The following is a 20,074-nucleotide window of genomic DNA, read 5'->3' on the forward strand; positions in this document are numbered from 1 at the left end:
CACTGCAACCTTAAACTCCTAGGCTCCATCAGCCCTCCTGCCTCAGCCTTGAGAATAGCTAAGACTACAGGCATGCACCTCTGCAAATTTCTATCTATTATTATTATTATTACTACTTTTTGTAGAGACAGGAGCTCTGTATGTTGCCCAGGCTGGTCTCAAACTCCTGGGCTCAAGGAATGCCCTGACTTCAGCTTCTCAAGTCTTGGGATTACAGGCATGAGCCGGCACACCTGGCCTTAACTCTTTCTTATATCCTCTTTTTCTTCAAGTCGGTGATAGTGTAAATACATGGGTTAGAAGTGGAGTCTTTTGGGGGAACATTTTATACTGGACATGGTCCACCTTAAGGGCAGGATTCAATCCGTTTCCTTTGTGTAACACCTTCCTTTCAGACATTGGCAAGGTCTAGTCTATCAAGCCAGGTTAGTTTTTCTATTTCTCTAAATCTACCTGGCTGAGTGTGTACCTAGACTCAAGGTGGATGAGCCTTGGGCTTTCTTTCTCTGAATAGTCCCCTGAACAGCATACTGAATAGGCCTATTTCAAAATTAAGGAAAGTAAAGAGGCTCAGATTACTTGGGAAGTCTAAACTCCATAAGACATTTCAGATTTTTTTTTCAATACCTACTTATTGTTATTGTGCTAGTGTAGTTACCCATCCATATATAACTCCTTTCTGATAACATTTGTAGTGTGTAGAGTGACCTCAGGAATCCTGTAAACAAAGGGATCAAATGACAGGGCAGAATTTGTTGATGTCTGTTACCTGCCTCAAATACTATAATAATACCAGAATGCCACACTGCACTTCTTCATTATATGTCCTTTCTGATCATAATGGTCATGCAAAGCTATTGTTAATTAAAAACACTCTTTTTACCATTTTATCATCTATCATATACATTGTTTTTAAATTGACATCTGAGATGAATTAAAGTTATCCTAAAAACTAACTTTTCAGGAAGGACATTTTCATCCTTTAACCCTTTGCATAGTTTAAGACTCTTTTCAGTAGTTTTCCATCACTACAGAAATTTATCTAACCTTTGGTGAGAAGTGCACAAGGGCTGTTGCAATCACATTGACCCTTTCTTCTGTAATGTTATTGACCATTGACACCAGAGACAAAACTGCAATGCTATTTTCTCTAGGTCTCTGGGAAAGTTTTCATTTCCTATGAAGAAATAATTTGCTCTATCACAAAAGAGCAATAACACAGCAAATATTATTGAAAGAATTGCTGCAAGAAACTAAGGAGAAAAAATCAAGTATCAGCCAGAATTGTTAGCGGAGTGGCTATGGTAAAACACACATGAAATTTATCATCGCAACCATTTCTAAGTACACAGAGAATGCTAGATATATTCACAATGTTATGCAATCAACTTTCAGAACTTTTTTTCTTCTAAAACGAAAACTCTATACCCAATATACAACAACTTTCCATTTTATGCTCTCCTTTTCACCTGGTAGTCACTTTCTTTTTCTATGAATTTGGTAGCTTAAATATCATATATGAGGGGATTACATTGCTTGTCTTTTTGATTTATTCACTTAGTCTAATGACATCGAGTTTCATCTACATTGCAGTATGTATCACAATTCCTTTTATTAAGGCTGAATACAATTTTATTTCATGTATATATCACATAGTTGTTATATATTCATTCCTCGATAGACACTGGGGTTGTTTCCAGCTCTTAGCTTTTGTAATAGTGCTGTTATGGACATAGATGTGCAAATATCTCTTTGAGATCCTGATTTTCATTCTTATTAATATAATTCAGAAATGGAATTGCTGTATCACATATTAATTATACAGTTAATATTTTTTGAGAAACCTCCATACTGTTTTGTAGTGGTGTCAGTTTCTCAATGATGACATCACTCAGTTCCTTTGGAAAGAGCTATGTTATACACCATCAATTTTCTCTATTATTAATCTATAGTTATGTAAGTTTGTGCATGTACGTGTGTGTGTGTGTGTGTATTAAGTATATTATATAGTAAGAAATAAATTGGTATCTTTAAACAATAGTGCAGGAAAGATACTGTTAAAAAATGGGAGCCATGTTCTTAATTTATAATAATGTAATCACTAATATAGAATCTTAGGAAGACTACCACTGTTTACTAATCTTTAATTTTATATTGTTATTGTTCTCTTAAATGACTTGTGTTTATTTCATGGAGGTTTTCTAAATCATTACTTTAGTGTAGTCATTATAATTTTATTTCCCTGACTATGCCACTGAGGAAAAGTTACTTATGATTGGGAAGACATTATATATTTCTGTCAACTGTATAATTATTTATAACCTGTCTTGAAATTTGTCAGAATTTCCCAAACCATCCTTCTAAATCACTCCTTCATCACATAAGGTAAGAATTACTGACATCCTGAAGTCTGGTGCATGGTTTAGAATTTCTGTGAAATTGTCCTCAAAATCCTGTTGATAATCCAGAAGTAAACCTGTATAGTTGCATATTTCTGCATTTGTTTATGGGTGACACCTGTTACTCTGATATCTTACTGCAAAATTGACATCCTTATGGAATGTGTTATGTGCAACTGGTTTCAAGAGACTCTCATCATCACCTCGCTATGTTCTATGGGGAGGATACACACTTCAGTGGGAGAGGTCCACCAGGCTTTTCTCCAGAAAAGATCTAGTTACTCTCTTGAGCAGCTCACTTTACACTTCAGAAAACTCCTCCTAAAGACTAATTTTCCTGGATTTGTTTGAGAATTATTCTTACTTGTGATCCCTGCTACATACCAGTTTTGAAGTTCAATTTCTTTCTGTAAAAGAGTAATTCCCATGTTACTTGATGTATTTTCCCTCCAAAAAAGAAATATGGAAGAGTCAAAGTTTCCTTGTCAAAATTGTATGCTTATTTTTTGTTATTTCTTGTGTTTTACATTCATCATTTGATCTTTTCTTTCTGTAAAATAATGATCAAACCCTTTGAAAATAAAAAAGTGTATTCTCTGATATAAATCATGGATTTAAATAAAGCTTACTTTAAAAACAATGTTTCACAGAAAAAAAGATAAAAGGAACAATGATTCAACCTTTCACTGTGCCAACTATGTATTGTCCAGAGCATTCTTGAGAAGTGTGATTTTAACCTTATGACATTGGTTTCAAAATGAAGGTCACTATGCTAATTATATCACCCACATAAAACATCCAATTATTCTGTATGATTCCAGTTACTTGTGGCAATATTTAAAGTAACTTGTGCTCAACGTTTCATCTCAATGGTTTCCTGCCTAAAATCTTTTAGGGGTGGATCTTATAGTGTTGCAGTATGTGATTTCTGTTTATAGGTTAATAACTAACATGGACAGTTCATTCTCTTTCTACGATATCCTTATGAACATTATACAAGAACTTTGTAAGAAAATTGAAAAATAATGAAAAAGGGAGTAAAGTCACTCCATACACAGATATCCTGTTTAATACTTTATGCTTTTATTCTAGTCTTTATTCCTATAACTAAATGTATATTATTTTATATATATTTGGAAAATTGTAAATCCACCATATATTTATTGTATTATTCTATAAGAACAAGGTGATATTATATTTATTTTTTTTGCTACTATGTTTCCAATTAAACATCTATAATAGTTGTTTTAGTGTTATCAAAGATTCTTTGATAAAACAATTGTAATATTGTGATATGTATATGTTATTTATTGTTTCTTAATATTGGGCATTTAGGATACTTCAATGTTTACTTTTGCAAATAACTGCTCTGTTAATTTTGCTTCTCTCTCATTTTTCTCTGTATAGTTTTATATGGTATCTTATATATCCAAAAGGTATAAGGATTTTTACACTCTTGATGCAATTTGCCAAATGACATTTCTTTGATTAAAAAATTAATATTTTATATTAATTTTTAATTATAATGTAATAATATCAGCACGTCTTTGAACTTTGGTTTTCTAAGGGAATGAAATGTTTCTGAGAGAATGTCTGAATATCTGGTACCTTGGAAAACCAAGATTCAAAGATGTGTTTGCTAAATAGTAGAAACATAGACTGAGTACTCCTGGGAAAGCTGTTTCCTGATGTTAAGATTACTTGATTCTAGAGCTAATATAATTGTTTACATTTACACCTGTTATTTTTGCAATGGATTTGTTAGGACCTAATAAAAAATGTGTAACTATTACAAACCTCAAATTGTACTATTATTATTAGAGGTTTTTGAGTATCCGAAAGAGACAATATACTATTTACCAGTGAAAGAATCCATTAACGAATATGAAATATATATTTTCATTTTCAATAAAGAGACTGAGGTACACAAGGTAAAACAATTTCCTCGGTGCTACATAGATGGAAGTGCTACAAATATACGTGCCTCTCATGAATTTATAACTTTATCAAAAAATTAGGAAGATGTGTGCTGAATTTTTATAATATGAAAATAAATGTATAGTAAAGTGTATATGTAATTGCTCACAGACATCCCTGTTGATTCAATTCATAGTTGTATAACTTTCTAGAGTGTCCTGTGTGAGTGATGGACACAGGATTCTAACAGACCCTATAACATCAGCCTTCCCATAATGTCTGTAAAATAATCATTTTGTCTTTTTATTTCATCATTTCACCTACAAAACACAATTTTCTGATTTTATATTTACATAAACGTATCTTCAAAGGCATAGGGAAAGTTAGGACTTTATACTATCAAGTAAGAACATACATAGTTCTTCATTATAAATTGATCCCACTTCTTCTCATTAAATGTTTGAAACCAAAAGTCAAAATAAATTACATATATATTTTGCGTTCTCCATATATGTCACATTTGGTTACCTAATTCTGACAGAAGAACACGTATGTGAAAAGGAGGGAATTGCAGTCCTCAACTATACTTCTCCAGTATGTAACCAGGAAAGAAACAGAAACTGTAAACAAAGAATGATTTAAGTAGCTCAGCCAGCACCTCACCACAGGGACCAATGGCATGTGCAAGAAGTACATAGAACAATGACTTTTATAGTTTTTTCATAAGTGTCTTGTTCAAAACCAAAACCAATTTTTTACAAAGATTTTCATAACAATCAGCATGCTAAAACGAACTAAATATGGTCTGAGGACTTTGTACTTTTATATTTGAGTGCTTTGGGATGAATTGCCACCTATCTTAACAAGTAGACAAAACTGAAAACCTAGCTTAGGAGTATGTGCCTGTAACAATAACTGAGTCTTGGCCAATCTCAGTGGCCATACTTCAATCATTCATACACTGTTGAGTGTTCAAATAAGGCAAATACCAACCTGTAATCAATCCAGCTGTTGCGCACCTAACTTCCTATTTCTGTACATCATTTTCCTTTTTTGTCTATAAATCTTCTTCCACCACTTGGCTGTGCTGAAGTCTCCGTGAATCTGCTGTGGTTCTAGGGGCTGCCAAATTTGTGAATCATTCATTGCTCAGTTAAACTTCTTTAAATGTAATTTGGCTGAAGTTTTTAGTTTATCAGATGATGTCACAAGCAGGATCCGAAGTGGAGCTTCTAGCGACTCCCAGGAGCTCTTAGTGAACAAGCAAAGTACTTGCAGGACCCGCTTGTGTCCATTGATCTCCAGAATGGCTGGGGATTGTGGTTAAACTCTCTAGGATTTCAGAAATCCACAGATTTGTGTTTTGTTCTCTCCAAGTTTCATTGAGCAAATTTCTGCTCCAAACTGGGTTTGGAAGTTGTGACAGAAACTGGGCTAGGTTCAGAAATGGATTTGATCTAGGAATTAACTGGCTTAGATACAATTAGAGGCCTCTTATATCTGACTGGGGCAGAAAGCAACTAGTTAAGCATTTATATGGCAGGGATTACAAAATTTGGCTTTGTAAAATTTACACAGATTTTTGTGTTCCACCCTTTGTTTTATTTTTCTTGCATGTTTAGGTAGGAAAAAAATCACTGCTTAAATTAATCAAGAGAATTTGAGAGTAAAGCCAACATTTTAGGTAAAAATGGGATCTTTAAGTTTCTTCCTTCTTGTGCCTGAGGACTGGGAGGCAGTAAAGTCTTCCAGAAATGACAAAATCTTACTAAAGGTAACTGACAGTGGAACGTTCTGAATGAACAAAAATGCCTTGAAGTACATTTAAAAATGAGGGCTCTGAATAAAGTCCCTTTTGGCTAAGAACTGGTTTGACACTATGCAAAGTTAACTTCTATTTTTTGGGGGTTAATCTGTCTTACACTTATTGCTGACTGCTGTGGGTGACAGGATTAGGCATGTAGAAGACCATGGGACATGGGGAGCTTTTTCCTCCCCAAAAGGGGAAACTTGATAGCTGATGGAACTGGGTCCAGAATTGGTTCCTTCCAGTGGGTTCTTGGTCTTGCTGACTTCAAGAGTGAAGCCACAGAACCTCACAGTGAGTGTTACAGTTCTTAAAGATGGTATGTCTGGAGTTTGTTCCTTCAGATGTTCAGATGTGTCCAGAGTTTCTTCCTTCTGGTGGGTCCATGGTCTCACCTGACTTAGGAGTGAAGCTGCAGACCTTTCCAGTGAGTGTTACAGCTCATAAAGGTCGTGTGGGCCCAAACAGTGAGCAGCAGCAAGATTTATTGTGAAGAGCAGAAGAACGAAGCTTCCACAGCGTGGAAGGGGACAAGACCACATTGTCCCTGCTGGCACAAGTGGCCAGCTTTTCTTCCCTTATTTGGCTCCACCCACATCCTGCTGATTGGTCCATTTTACAGAGTGCTGATTGGTCTGTTTTTACAGAGTGCTGATTGGTGCATTACAAACCTTTAGTTAGACACAGAGTACTCACTGGTGCATTTTTTCAGAGTGCTGATTGGTGCATTTACAAAGCTTTAGCTAGACACAGAGCACTGATTGGTTCATTTACAAACCTTTAGCTAGACACAGAGTGCTGATTGCTGTGTTTGTGATCCTTTAGCTAGACAGAATTAAGTTCTTGGAGTCCCCACTCATCCCAGGCAGTCCAGTTGGCTTCGCCTCTCAGAACCACTGGAAAAAATCCCCTCATGACAAAAGAGCAGCTGCCTAAACTTTTGATTCAGTGTCAGCTGCAGTGGGTGGGTCTAGCTGTGGCTTGTTTGAACTCTTTACCTTCCCACCCTGCCACTAGCAATACTTTTCCTTTCCTATATTTTCTATTACTTAGGGCAACCCTCTTGCCAAGAGACTACTTGTTGAAACTCCTAGTCAGAGGTTGGATTAAAGATAAAAGGGCTCATCTGGGGGCATATTTAAGTCTTGACAGTTTGATATTGGGTGATAAGCAGAGTGGCTAATGTCTATGTTTTATCACATATATTTTGCTTTGACCAGAATGAAAAAAGGTAATTTTCCTTTATGATGCAGCTTGGCCCCCAGGGTGATGGTGTGGCAAGTTGGGTCACTAGGACCACTCAGGGAAAGAAAATCTAGAAGTCTGGAATACTGGTGACACAGCTTTGATGACTGGAGAAACACCAGGGTCCTTGGTATTGTACTAGTTTAAGTAAAAACACATGGACAAATCTGGAGTGTTTTTAAGGAGTGAAAAATTTAATAGGTAAGAAAAAAAGGAGGAAGAGGAAAAGAGCTCCCCTGTTCAGAGACAGAGGGAGGGGCAATTTGAACAAAGAGAAAATCTCGTGTGCGGCAGAAATGTGGCTACTTATATTGGGATGCTGGAGAGGCGGTGTCTGTTTTCCATACTGCCCGGGGGATTGGTTTGACCACATATTCATTTATGTAGCCTGTGAAAAACCTGGTCCTCCCACCTTAGGACTTTAATATGCAAATGCAGTTCGCCATGATGTTTGAAAAACACGGTGCTATCTGGAGGTGGCCATGACACTTGTTACACCTGGTGACAAGAAAAAGACTGTGAAAATCACCATGTTGAGTGAATCTATTTTCTAATGGTTGGCATTTGTATATCAAAGCTTGCAGGCCCAGCCCTTGAAGGCACCTTTTCTGTTAGAAAAGGGATGGTTTGGTCTAATGAGGTGGCTCATGCCTGTAATCCCAGCACTTTGGGAGGCTGAGGATGACAGATCACAAGGTCAGGAGTTTGAGACCAACCTGGCCAAGATAATGAAACATTGTCTCTACTAAATATAAAAAAATTAGGCAGGCGTGGCAGCAGGCACTTGTAGTCCCAGCTACTTAGATGGCTATGACAGGAGAATTACTTGAACCGAGAGGTGGAGATAGTGCTACTGCACTCCATCCTGGGTGACAGAGTGAGATGCTATGTCAAAAAAAAAAAAAAAAAAAAAAAGCAAAAAAAAAAGGAAAAGAAGAAAAGAGATAGTTTGGGAGTTGTTTCTAGTTTTTTTTCTTTTTTTTTCTTTTTTTTTTCCCTGCTCTGTCTCCCAAGGTGGAGTAGTGCAGTGGCCTGATCTCGGCTCATTGCAACTTCTGCCTCCTAGGTTCGAGTGATTCTCCTGCCTCAGCCTTTATAGTACCTGGGACTATAGGCACCCACCACCATACTACTAATTTCTGTATTTTTGATAGAGACAGGGTTTCACCATATTGGCCAGGTTAGTCTCGAAAACGTGACCTTGTGATCCACCCGCCTAGGGCTTCCAAAGTGCTGGAATTACAGGAGTGAGCCACCATGCCTTGCCTGGGAGTTGTTTCTTATTAAAGGAAAGTTTTCACTGAGAATCTTTACCCTTACTATCTGCCTGAAAATTATTTCTTAATAACTCCTGTATCACTGCCAAAACGGTAATATTAATTTATTACCAGTCAGATTTCTGGCTTGTCTCCCTCTTTTTTGCTGTGCAAACTGGTTAAATGAATGGTAAACATCACTGTTTATCTCCTCTGTGATATTTTAATTAATACAAAAAAAAATTTGAGATTGATCTTAAGCTGTAGTGAATCTGGTGTGCTTTTTGTGTCTTTGTGTATTGTTCTATCATAAAGAGGGGTACCTTAGGAAAAGGTCTGCCTTTTCCTAATGTGTGCCTAAAACCTTGTAAACCTGCTGTGCAAGATGGCCCAAAACACTTGTCAGTTATGTCCTTGGGAGCTTGACCTTGTAACCACGTGGCCATGCTTTCTCTATTCACAATGGCAGCCTAGGTTCAGGGTTTAATCCCTAGCTTAGGGGGTGAGCCTTTCTGATTGATATTTGGATGACCTTTGCCACTTTTAATTTTCTTTTCTTCCACAAATCATCTTAATTTTTTCTTTTTCAGAGAACCTGTAAGGTTACTTTAGGTAAAGTTTAAAAGCAGGAACTATTGGAAGTTTAGTCTGGTATCTCTTCAACTGGAATGACAAGAGCCAAAAGAAATGTCCAACCATGAGGATATCGTAACTTTTGAATATCGTACTGAGACCAGAAACCCAAAATGATGGTAGAAAGTGTGCTAAGGCCTGTTTTGGTCACACTCTCAACTAAGAGACAACCTGAACAAAAAGGGGGAATTTTTTTTTTAACAAAATTATAGGAGGCCATTATTTTGAACGAAGCTCTTGTCCTAGGCCCCAACAGACCAAACCAAACTGAAATGGAGAGTCACCTGTGCTAAATGTGATATAATCAAACTAAGACTTTAAGGAAACACAGATCCTAGAACAGACCATGTTTTCTTTTTCTCCTTTAAGCAGGATGTTCCAGAATAAAAATGTACCCTCTACTCATTCCTTTTTCCTAACTTTGAGTAACTTACTGTTCTACTGTTTTCCAGTGAGTTTCAAGACCAAATAAGTACATTTACAATGGTGAAAGTGACATCAATAACTAAAGTTTTGGTCAATCTCTCACAATTAAGAAAATGACCAAAAAGGGGAAATATTAAAGTGAACTAAATATGGACTGAGAAGGACTGCATGCTTTTATATTTGAGTCCTTGTGAACAAACTGCAACCTAGCTTAACATGTAGACAAGATAAAAAACCTAACTAAGGAATATGTACCTATAAAAATAGCTGAGTCTTGTCAATCCCAGAGGCCATGCTTCAATCATTCATACACTGCTGAGTGTTCAACCTTTAACCAGTCCAGCTCTTCTGTACCTGATTTCCAATTTCTGTACGTAATTTCCTTTTTTAATCTATAAATATTTTTTCCATGACGTGGCTGTTCTGGAGTCTCTGTGAATCTGCTGTGAATCTGGGGGCTGCCTGAATCATGAATCATTTATTGTTCAACTAAACTCCTTTACATTTAATTCAACTGAGGTTTTTTTTTCTTTTCTTTTTTTTTTTTTTTTTTTTTTGGCTATATGTGTTGGATTTTTTCCATTGTTTTGTTTTGTTTGTTTTTAATCAAGCATATGCCCATAAGTTTTTCCTCAATAGTGGAAAATACGTTCAAATGTATCTTTGGGCACATCTTTTATCTGTGCATTGATTGATCCTTTAAAAACATTCTACAATTTAACTTTAGTAGTGCAGTATGCAGGAAAAAAAGTCAAAATTTAATACTATGTGGTTTGTTGAGATCAAGGAAAATGAAAGATAAAGCTCTAGAACAGTCAACTCATGACCTTTCTGGACAAATTCCTCCAGTGCTTACTTCACATTGACCAATATTTGTGTTCCACCAGCATCTTTCCACAACTCCACTAGCTAAAGTAACAACTCAGCTGTAGGGGGAGCAAAACCAAAGTCCATTTCATAGACACTCTGGTTAAATGCAATGTATCTTTTTGAATTACTCTTCTCTGTGCCATTGCTGTTGTTTATATCTAAGGAGAAATCATCAAGAATTTAAAATAAAACTTTTTCACATCTGTATTCAACAGTTTTTCTGGTTATAACAAGATACTTGAGTCTGGATAATTTACAAAGAACAGAAATTGATCTCTCACATTTCTAGACGCGGAGAAAAGCAAGATCAAGGTACTGGTATCTACAGAGGGCCTTCTTGCTGCACCCAAACATGGTGGAAAGTGGAAGGGCAAAAGTAACCAACACTTCAGCCTCACATGATGGAAAAGCAGAATAGCAAGTCCACTGAATGTTGCATGAACACTTTTGTGTGTGTGTATGTGTGTGTGTGTGATGTAGTTTTGCTTTTCTTGTCCAGGTTGGAGTGCAATGATGTGATCTTGGTTCCTGCAAACTCCACCACCAAGGTTCAAGTGATTCTCTTGCCTCAGTCTTCTGAGTAGCTGGGATTACAGACAACCACCACCATGCCCAGCAATGTTTTTTATTTTTAGTAGAGACCAGGTTTCACCATGTTGGCCATACTGGTCTTGAACTCCTGACCTCAGGTGATCAACTCACCCCCAAAATGCTGGGATTACAGATGTAGCCACCGTGCCCTGCCATGAAGCCTCTTTTATAAGTACTGTCATTAACATTTACAAAGAATGCAATATCACTTCTCTGAGGCTCCTAGTGCCCAATCTGTCACATTGGCAACACCTGCACTTTGGAAAGACTATATTCAAACCATAGCAATGTCAAAGTAAATACATTATGTGAACAATCACAGTTTTTGGGTGGCAAGTGGATAAAGAAAAGGTAGATGGCCTCATGCTTACAAAAGCATGTTAATGTCTCTTAAATTATTAAAAGTGGTTTACCCCCCAGTAGAAGTTAAATTTGCATATGCTAGAAACCTAAGTCATGTAAGAGGATTTTAAGTGGCAAGCCCAGTGGCAAGTGTGCGACTTCCTTGCTTGCAGTCTTCTTTACACGGAACTGGAAATAAAGTAATTATACAGCTGAATCAACATTTATTAGATATCATGGTTTGATTCATTTTGTGTGTAAAAAAATTGTACACATACAATTTACATATTATGTATGTATTATTATACATATATAATTACAATTTACATATTGAAAGTGACAATTCAATGGAGGGGCACGGTGGTTCATGCCCATAGTCTCAGTACTTTGGGAAGCTAAGGCAGGCAGATTACTTGACCCCAGGGGTTCAAAAGCATCCTGGGAAACATGGTGTAATCCTGTTTCTACAGAAAAAAAAAAAAAAAATTAGCCATGTATGGTGGTGAGCGGCTGTAGTCCCAGCTACTTGGGAAGCTGAGGATTCCTTGATCCCAGGAGGGCTAGTCTGCAATAAGCAGAGATTGTGCCACTGCGCTTTAGCCTGTGTGACAGAGCGAGACCCTGTCTCAAAAAAAAAAAAAAAAAAAACCAAAAGCCTCTACAATTAAATGGTTCGTCATATATTTAGAGAATTGTGGAACGACCAGAACAATAAGATTTAGAGCATGTTCTCAACCATAAAAGAAATACTATCCCATCAGGTACGGTGGCTCACATCTGTAATCCCAGCACTTTGAGAGGCCGAGGTGGGCAGATCATGAGGTCACGAGTTAGAGACCAGCCTGGCCAACATGGTGAAACCCCGTCTCTACTAAAGATACAAAAAATTAGCCAGGCATGGCAGCACTCGCCTGCAATCCCAGCTACTTGGGAGGTGGAAGCAGGAGAATTGCTTGAACCTGGGAGGCGGAGGTTGCAATGAGCCAAGATCACGCTATTGCACTCCAGTCTGGGTGACAGGGTGACTCCATCTCCAAAAAAAAAAAAAAAAGAAAGAAAGAAAAAGAGAAAAACAAAAAAGAAACAGTTTCCTTAGCTATTTCTTGTACTCCAATCTAGGCAACTGCTAACCTACTTTCTGTCTTCTGTCTCTATACATTGGCCTATTTTGGGATTTTCATATTAAGGCAATTATACAATATGTGATCTTTTGTTTTTGGCATCTGTAATTAGCATAGTGTTTTAGAAAGAGTCATCCATGGCATAGCATGTGTCAAGACTGTATTATTTTTATGGCCCAATAATGTTCTGCAATATGGATATATCACATTTGCTTTATGCATTCATCAGTGATAAACTCTAGTTTTTCATCCAATTTTGGCTACAACGAATATATTGTTTCTTAACACTCATGTATTAATTTTGTGTGGACATGTTTTCATTTCTCTTGCATGTATTACTAGAGGCGGAATTCCTGAGTCCGATGGTAACTCTGTGTTTAACCTTTGATAAACTGGCAAGTTGCATCAAAGGGCTTGAAATATTTTTCACTCATGTGAACAGTGTGTGAGGACTCCAATTACTTCACATCTTTGCCAACATTTTCAATTATTTGTCCTTTGATAATAGTCATGCTAGTGAGGGGGAAGTGACATCTCATTTTAGTTTTGAATTACATTTTTCTATAATAATATTGAGCATAATGATGTCGAACATTTTTTATGTTCTTATTGTACATTTACATATACCTCCGTAAAATTTCTGTTTAGGTATTTTGCACATTTTTGATTAGGTTATTTGTCTCTTTATAATTGACCTGTAAGATTTCTTTACAGATGTTTCATAAAAATCACCTATAAGATATGTAACTTGCAAATATATTCTCAAATCTCCAGTTTCTCTCTTGACTGTATTGATAGTGTTATTTGATGTGTAAAAGTTTGATTTTGATGTAGTCCAATTTATCAATTTTGATTTTATTTCTTCTGTTTTTGGTGTCATATCTAAAAACCTTGACACATTCAAGATTACAAAGTTATACTTGTATTCTTTCTGCTAAAATGTTTATAGTTATAGTTTTATGTTTAGGTTTTGATATAGTTTGAGTTCATTTTTGTATATGGTTTGAGGGAAGAAGTTCAATTTCATTCTGTTGCATATAAACAATCAGTTTGCTCATTGGCATTTGTTAAAGAGGTTATACTTTCATCATTGTCTATACAATGACATTCTTGTCAAAAACCAGTTGACCCTATGTGTGGCTGTATTTTTGGATTCCGAAGTCTATTCAAATGGTGCGTATGTCTCACTGTATACCTGTACCATACCATCTTGATTAATGTAGATTTGTTATATGTTTTCTAGTTTTGTTCCTTTTTTCCAAGATTACATTCATTATATTTAGATTTCTTATATTTCTATATGAATTTTAGAATCAGCTTGTCAGTGTATGCTGAAAAACCAACTGAAGTCTTGATAGGGCCTTGATAGGGTCTCGATAGGTTCAATCTATGTATCAAGTTGGCAAATAAAGGCAATGCTACTATAATGTTTTTCAAATGAGGAATATGAGATGTGTTTTCATTCATTTAGATAATTAATTTATTTCCACAAATTTTAGTAATTTTCAAAATTTACATTTTGTATTTCTTTTGTTAAACTTATCCGAAGTATTTTATTCTTTCTGATGGTATTGTATGTAAAATTGTATTCTTAATATCATATAGAATAGTTTATTGCATTATTGCAATTATGTGGAAATACAAATAATTCTTATATATTGATCTTATGTCTTAAAATTTTTGTTTTTTTTGAGCAAATATTTTTATAGTGGATTCATAAAGATGTTCTCTATATAAGATCGTGCCATATACCAATAAAGACAGTTTTATTGTTTTCCTTTCCAATATGGATTTGATTTATTTCATGTTTTTGACATAGTGTTGCCAAAAAGCTCCAAATCAATTTTGAATAAAAGTGAAGAGTTGACTTCTTTCTCCTGTTCTTTACCTTAGAAAAAAAATATCACTTAGGCTTTCTCTGTTAAGTGTGCCATTAGCTTTTTTTTTTCTTTCTATAGATACTCTTTGTATTACCCTGTTTTCACACTGCTTTAAAGAACTACTTGAGACTGTATAACTTATGAAGGAAGAAGGTTTAATTGACTCACAGTAGTGCAAGCTTAACAGGAAGCATGACTGGGAGGCCGCAGGAAACTTACAATCATGACAGAAAGCAAAAGAGAAACTAGAACCATCTTCTCATGGTGTCAGGAAAGTGGGAGTGAAAGGGTAAGAGCCACACAGTTTTTAACTGTTATATCTCATGAGAACTTATTCACTATCATGGGATCAGCAAGGGAGAAATCATCTCCCATGATCCAATCACCTCCCACCAGGCCCCTCCTTTAATTCGACATGCATTTTGGGTGGGAACAAAAATCCAAACCGTAATAGTCTGCGCCTGCCCCCTCCCATATCTCATGTTCCCCTCCCAAATCTCATGTTCTTCTCATATTACAAAATACCATCATGCCTTCTAAACAACCCTCAGTCTTAACTCATTTCAGCATTAACTCAAAAGTCAACAGTCCAAAGTCTCATCTGAGACAAAATAAGGCGCTTCCACTTATAAGCATGTAAAATTAAAAACAATTTAGTTAATTTCAAGATGTCATTAGAGTACTTCCATTGCATAAATGCTCCTGTTCCAAAAGGGAGAAAATTGCCAAAACAAAGAGACTACAGGCCCCATGCAGGTGTGAAACCCTGCAGGGCAGTCATTAAATTGTAAACCTCCAAAATAATCTCCTTTAACTCCATGTCTCACTTCCAGGCCACACTAATACAGCAGGTGGGATTTCTTTTTGGTTTATATCCATTGCTGGTGAGTTAGTGTGATTTTGGGGGGTGGTAAAGAATCTTGTTTTGTCATATTGTCATATTGTTTTTCTGGTTTCTTCTCTTTTGGGTAGGCTACATCAGATGGAAGATCTGGGGCTCAAGGCTGCTACTCAGATTATTTTGTCCCATAGGGTGTTCTTTTGATGTAGCAACTGCTGTGGGGGATGGGGCTGTGGTTCCCAGGTCAATAGAGTTATAATCCCAGAAGGATTATGGCTGACTCTGCTGTGTCATGCAAGTTGTCAGGAAAGTGGAAGAAAGCTGACAGTTACAGGCCTCACACCGCACCCATGCAACTCAAAAGGCCAGTCTCACTATCACCATGCACTTCCCAACAGCACCAAGTTTATTTCCAGTCAATGAGTGAGCAGGGCTGAGAACTTGCTCCAGGCTACCAGCCTCACAGCTGAGAAAGCAAGCAGGGCTTTCACACCTCCCCACCTGTTGAGTCTACACACCAATTCACACACTCTCTGGAGTTCTGACCAGGAGACTTTGCATTCTGTTGGAATTGTTGCAAAGTTCAGCTGCAGATTTCCTTCTCCCTGTGGTCTTTTCCCAGTTCCTCTGGCAACCCTCCCCAAGGACCCCTGTGAGACAAGACAGAAATGGCTTTCCCAGAAACTCAGAGATTCCACAAAGATAGAAATGGCTTCCCTGGAAACCCAGAGAATCCACGGGGCTTTTCCCACTGCTACTGTACCCTTGTATTTCACTCAGCTCTCCAATTTACTCAGCTTCAGATCAGGTCAATTCATGTGGTCTGAAACTTTGTTTCCCAGTAAGGGTGTGTGTTCCAAGGCGGATGATCTCCCTTTCCCATTTTCACAGTTGGAGCACTCACTGTGTTTGGGCTGTCTCCTGGGTTCTGCCAGATTAATTCCTTTTCTAGCTTCTTGTCATACATTTGTTGAATATAGTCACTGCTGCAGCATCCATTTTTAGGCTAAACTTGAGTTGTTTAAGGGCTAGTCATAGCCTGTCACTTTTGGCTTTGTGAAAACTTCTCTTCCTTGTGTAGTCCACTTGTTTCTCATCCCACTGACCTAGAAATGCAACATACCACAGAGCTGATTACCCTAAGATAACCTAATGATCAATACCAGAATCAAATAATAATTTTCCCCCTTCATGTGTGTTTTCTTAAGATAGCCACTCCAAAACTCCTGCAGACAAGACTAGCAAATAATGCCCATAGACCTTAAGCAAAGTACCCCCACAGCCCCCTGCACAGGGATTCTCTCTACTACTCCCAGGAGGCTGGTTGAGCACTCTGCCACTTCTGAACTTTCTGTCAGTTTTCTGTCATTATCTCTAACATCTCTAAGAACTGTGAGTAACACATTTCTTCTATTTTATGCATTTTGGTTTGGGTTTCTCATTTCATTGTGTTTTACCTAACACACATGTCTGAATCCCACTTCCTCACCTCCATCAGAGCTTTCCAGGGTCTTGGTTTACTGCAATTCTCATGAGACAGACTTCAATACAAAATTCGACAGAAATTATAACAATATAAATCACAACACTGCTGAATATATTTAATTAGGAAATTAAAACTTATTATAATACGTCACAGAATTTTCATTTATGAACAAATAAGAGATGTAAAAATAAGGTAAAATAAAACACTTTTGTTGAAGTTGTGTACCTATTTGCCTTTAAAAAAGTATTATCTACTAGGCTATAGAACGATGCCAACAGATAATGCCAGGTTGCAGGAGATGGAGGATGGGAGAATGCGAGATGACTGTCTAATGGGTATAAAGCTTCCTTTTGAAGTGAAAAAATACTTTGAATCTAGATAGTGGTGGTAGTGGCAAAATATTGCAAATGTATTAACTGCCAATGGATAGTACACATTAAATGATTAAAATGTTTACTTTTTGAAAAAAATTTAATCAATTGTTTAAAAAGAAAATCACAAGTGGATGGCCAGATTTGACTAAAAGACCAAAGTTTGTTAGCCATTGTTTTATGCTATAAATTTAATTCCCACATGTTTGAAATAGTAAATAGTAAATTGTCATTTTTATAATTTACATTACAAACACATCGTGTTTTTGAACTATACTATGCTTTTTTTTTTTTTTTTTTTTTTTGGAGACAGAGTCTCACTCTGTCAGCAGGCTGGAGTGCAGTGACCTCAGTTCACTGCAACCTCTGGCTCCTGGGATTCAAGCGATTCTGTTGCCTCAGCCTCCCAAGTACCTGGGACTACAGGCACACTCCACTATGCCCAGCTAGTTTTTATATTTTTAGTACAGACAGGGTTTCACTATGTTGGCCAGGATGGTCTCGATCTCTTGAGCTCATGATCCATCCACCTTGGCCTCCCAAAGGGCTGGGATTACAGATATGAGCCACCATGCCTGGCATGTACTATGCAATATTATCAACAGTAAAATTGTTGTGGAAATTTTTTGATTTGTTTAATTATGAGTTCAAATTTTATTCTGATGTATACAAAACTGTTTCTAGTGCTTTGCAATATTAGTGAATTCCTTCTTTCAGCAACCCCATGAGGTAGATAATACTGTGACCACCAGTGCCATTTCATTGATGAAAAAGCTGAGGGAAATAAGGTTAAATACCTTGTCCAACACACATCATTATGTAGTGGTTTCTCGGAGATTTGAATCAACGTGACCTGAATTCAAACTGCCAGCTTTTAACAACCATGTTATGCTGACTCTTCTATTTGGGATTTTTATAGCAATAATTTATTGGCATTATTTCTATTTATTGGAGCATCAGTAACTTTATCATCTTTTATATGTTATTTGCCATTTTTACTTTGAATTATCTATTCATACTTTCAGTAACTTTTATATTAGATCGTTTGTCTTTTTTGGTTGTTGTTCTGTAGTTGTCACTAAACAATGAATACCAATCTATTGTTACATGTGTTGTAGGATAAGTTTAATGTAAATAAACACAGGTTTATAAGCATGATAAAACAACATTATTAACCTTTGGCACTGTATTAGTTCTGTGTTTCTTTGTATATGTATCAGTTCTTGGATGATTTGTATGAAATATTCTGTTACAAACTCTTCTTATAATTTCTCTAGTATCAATGCTATACTGTGTGTGTGTGTATAGTCATGATTTATATAAACATATATAAAATATATACATATGTAATTATATATATATGTATATATATATAAATTTATATTTAAATCATTCCCTAGGCTGGAGAACACTTGTGTGATAATTAGTAAATAGTAATGATTCTTACCAACAAAGACAACTAGGTTTCTGTCCATCTGGACCACATTTATCATAAAGTGTTTCCCTGATGTGTACATTAAAGAAGGTTTATGGCTTGATTTAGCCGTTTTGCACAACATTTGTAAAGTCATTGCATACTTTGCACACTTTTGTCATGCTAAAGGATTTCGTGTTTCTATTTTATATTTGGAGAGGAAATGGATCTAAAGACCCTTGGAAAAAGAGAAAAATTTGACATGACTATTTGAAGTATAGTATGTGGAATAATAATTATTATTTCAAACTGTCATCAATAAACACATTGAATTTCACCACATATCTATTAGGTAACTAAGTGATGCAGTTTCTCATTTTAAAATAAATAGACATGTATATGTACATGTAAGTTTAGCAAGATTAACAACACACTTAATCCCTTTTTAATAAAATTCCTATATTATAACAACCAAAAAATAAGAACTTACATTTGTCATCAAAGGTCAAAAATGAGAATAGAACACATATAAAATTTAGAATTTTTTTTTTTTTTTTTTTTAGTTCTGTGAATAATGATGATGGTATTTTAGTGGAAAATGCAATGAATTTATAGATTGTATTTGGCAGTATGATCATATTCACAATATTTATTCAGGCCATCAATGAACATGGGATGTGTTTCCATTTGTTTGCAACATCTATGATTTATATCAGAAGAGTTTTGTGATCTTCTTTGGGGAGAACTTTCACCTTCTTGGTTAGGTATATTTCTAAGTATTTTATTTTATTATTATTATTGCAGATGTTGTAATAGCAGTGGAGGTTTTGATTTGATTCTCAGCTTTGATGTCCACATAGTCAAAGCAAGACTAAGAAAAAAAAATCTGGAGGTGTCACATTACCCTACTTCAAACTATACTACAAGCCTATAGTTAACAAAACAGCATGGTACTGGTATAAAAGCAGGCATGTAGACCAATGAAACAGACCAGAGAATTCAGAAATGAAACTAAATACTTAGAGCCAACTAGTCTTTGACAAAGCAAACAAGAACATAAGGTGGGGAAAGGACACCCTATTCAACAAATGGTGCTGGGATAATTCACAAGCCATATGTAGAAGAATGAAACTGGATATTCATCTCTCACCTTGTATGGAGATCAACACAAGATGAATCATATAATTAAATCTAAGACCTGGAAGTGTAAAAATTGGAGACAAGAACATTGGAAAAACTATTCTAGACATTGGCTTAGGCAAAGACTTCATGACCAGGAACCCAAAAGCAAAGACAACAAAAGCAAAGATAAATAGATGGAACTTATTTACACTAAAAAGCTTCTGAACAGCAAAAGAAATAATCAGCAAAGTAAACAGGCAACTCACAGAGTTAGAGAAAATCTTCACAAACTGCACATCCCACAAAAGACTAATATCCACAATCTACCAAGTACTTAAGCAAATCAGCAAGAG

The 20,074-nt window shown here is 36.2% G+C and overlaps 1 protein-coding gene across 1 annotated transcript in view; it reads right to left on the bottom strand.

Moving 5' to 3' along the window:
- The window catches only part of UGT2B39 (UDP-glucuronosyltransferase 2B39), a 389,237-nt gene that overhangs the window by 352,560 nt on the left and 16,603 nt on the right, over positions 1 to 20,074 (bottom strand). The window lies entirely within an intron of this gene.

Source organism: Papio anubis, chromosome 3 (genome assembly GCF_008728515.1).
Source record: "Papio anubis isolate 15944 chromosome 3, Panubis1.0, whole genome shotgun sequence".
Taxonomy (NCBI): domain Eukaryota; kingdom Metazoa; phylum Chordata; class Mammalia; order Primates; family Cercopithecidae; genus Papio; species Papio anubis.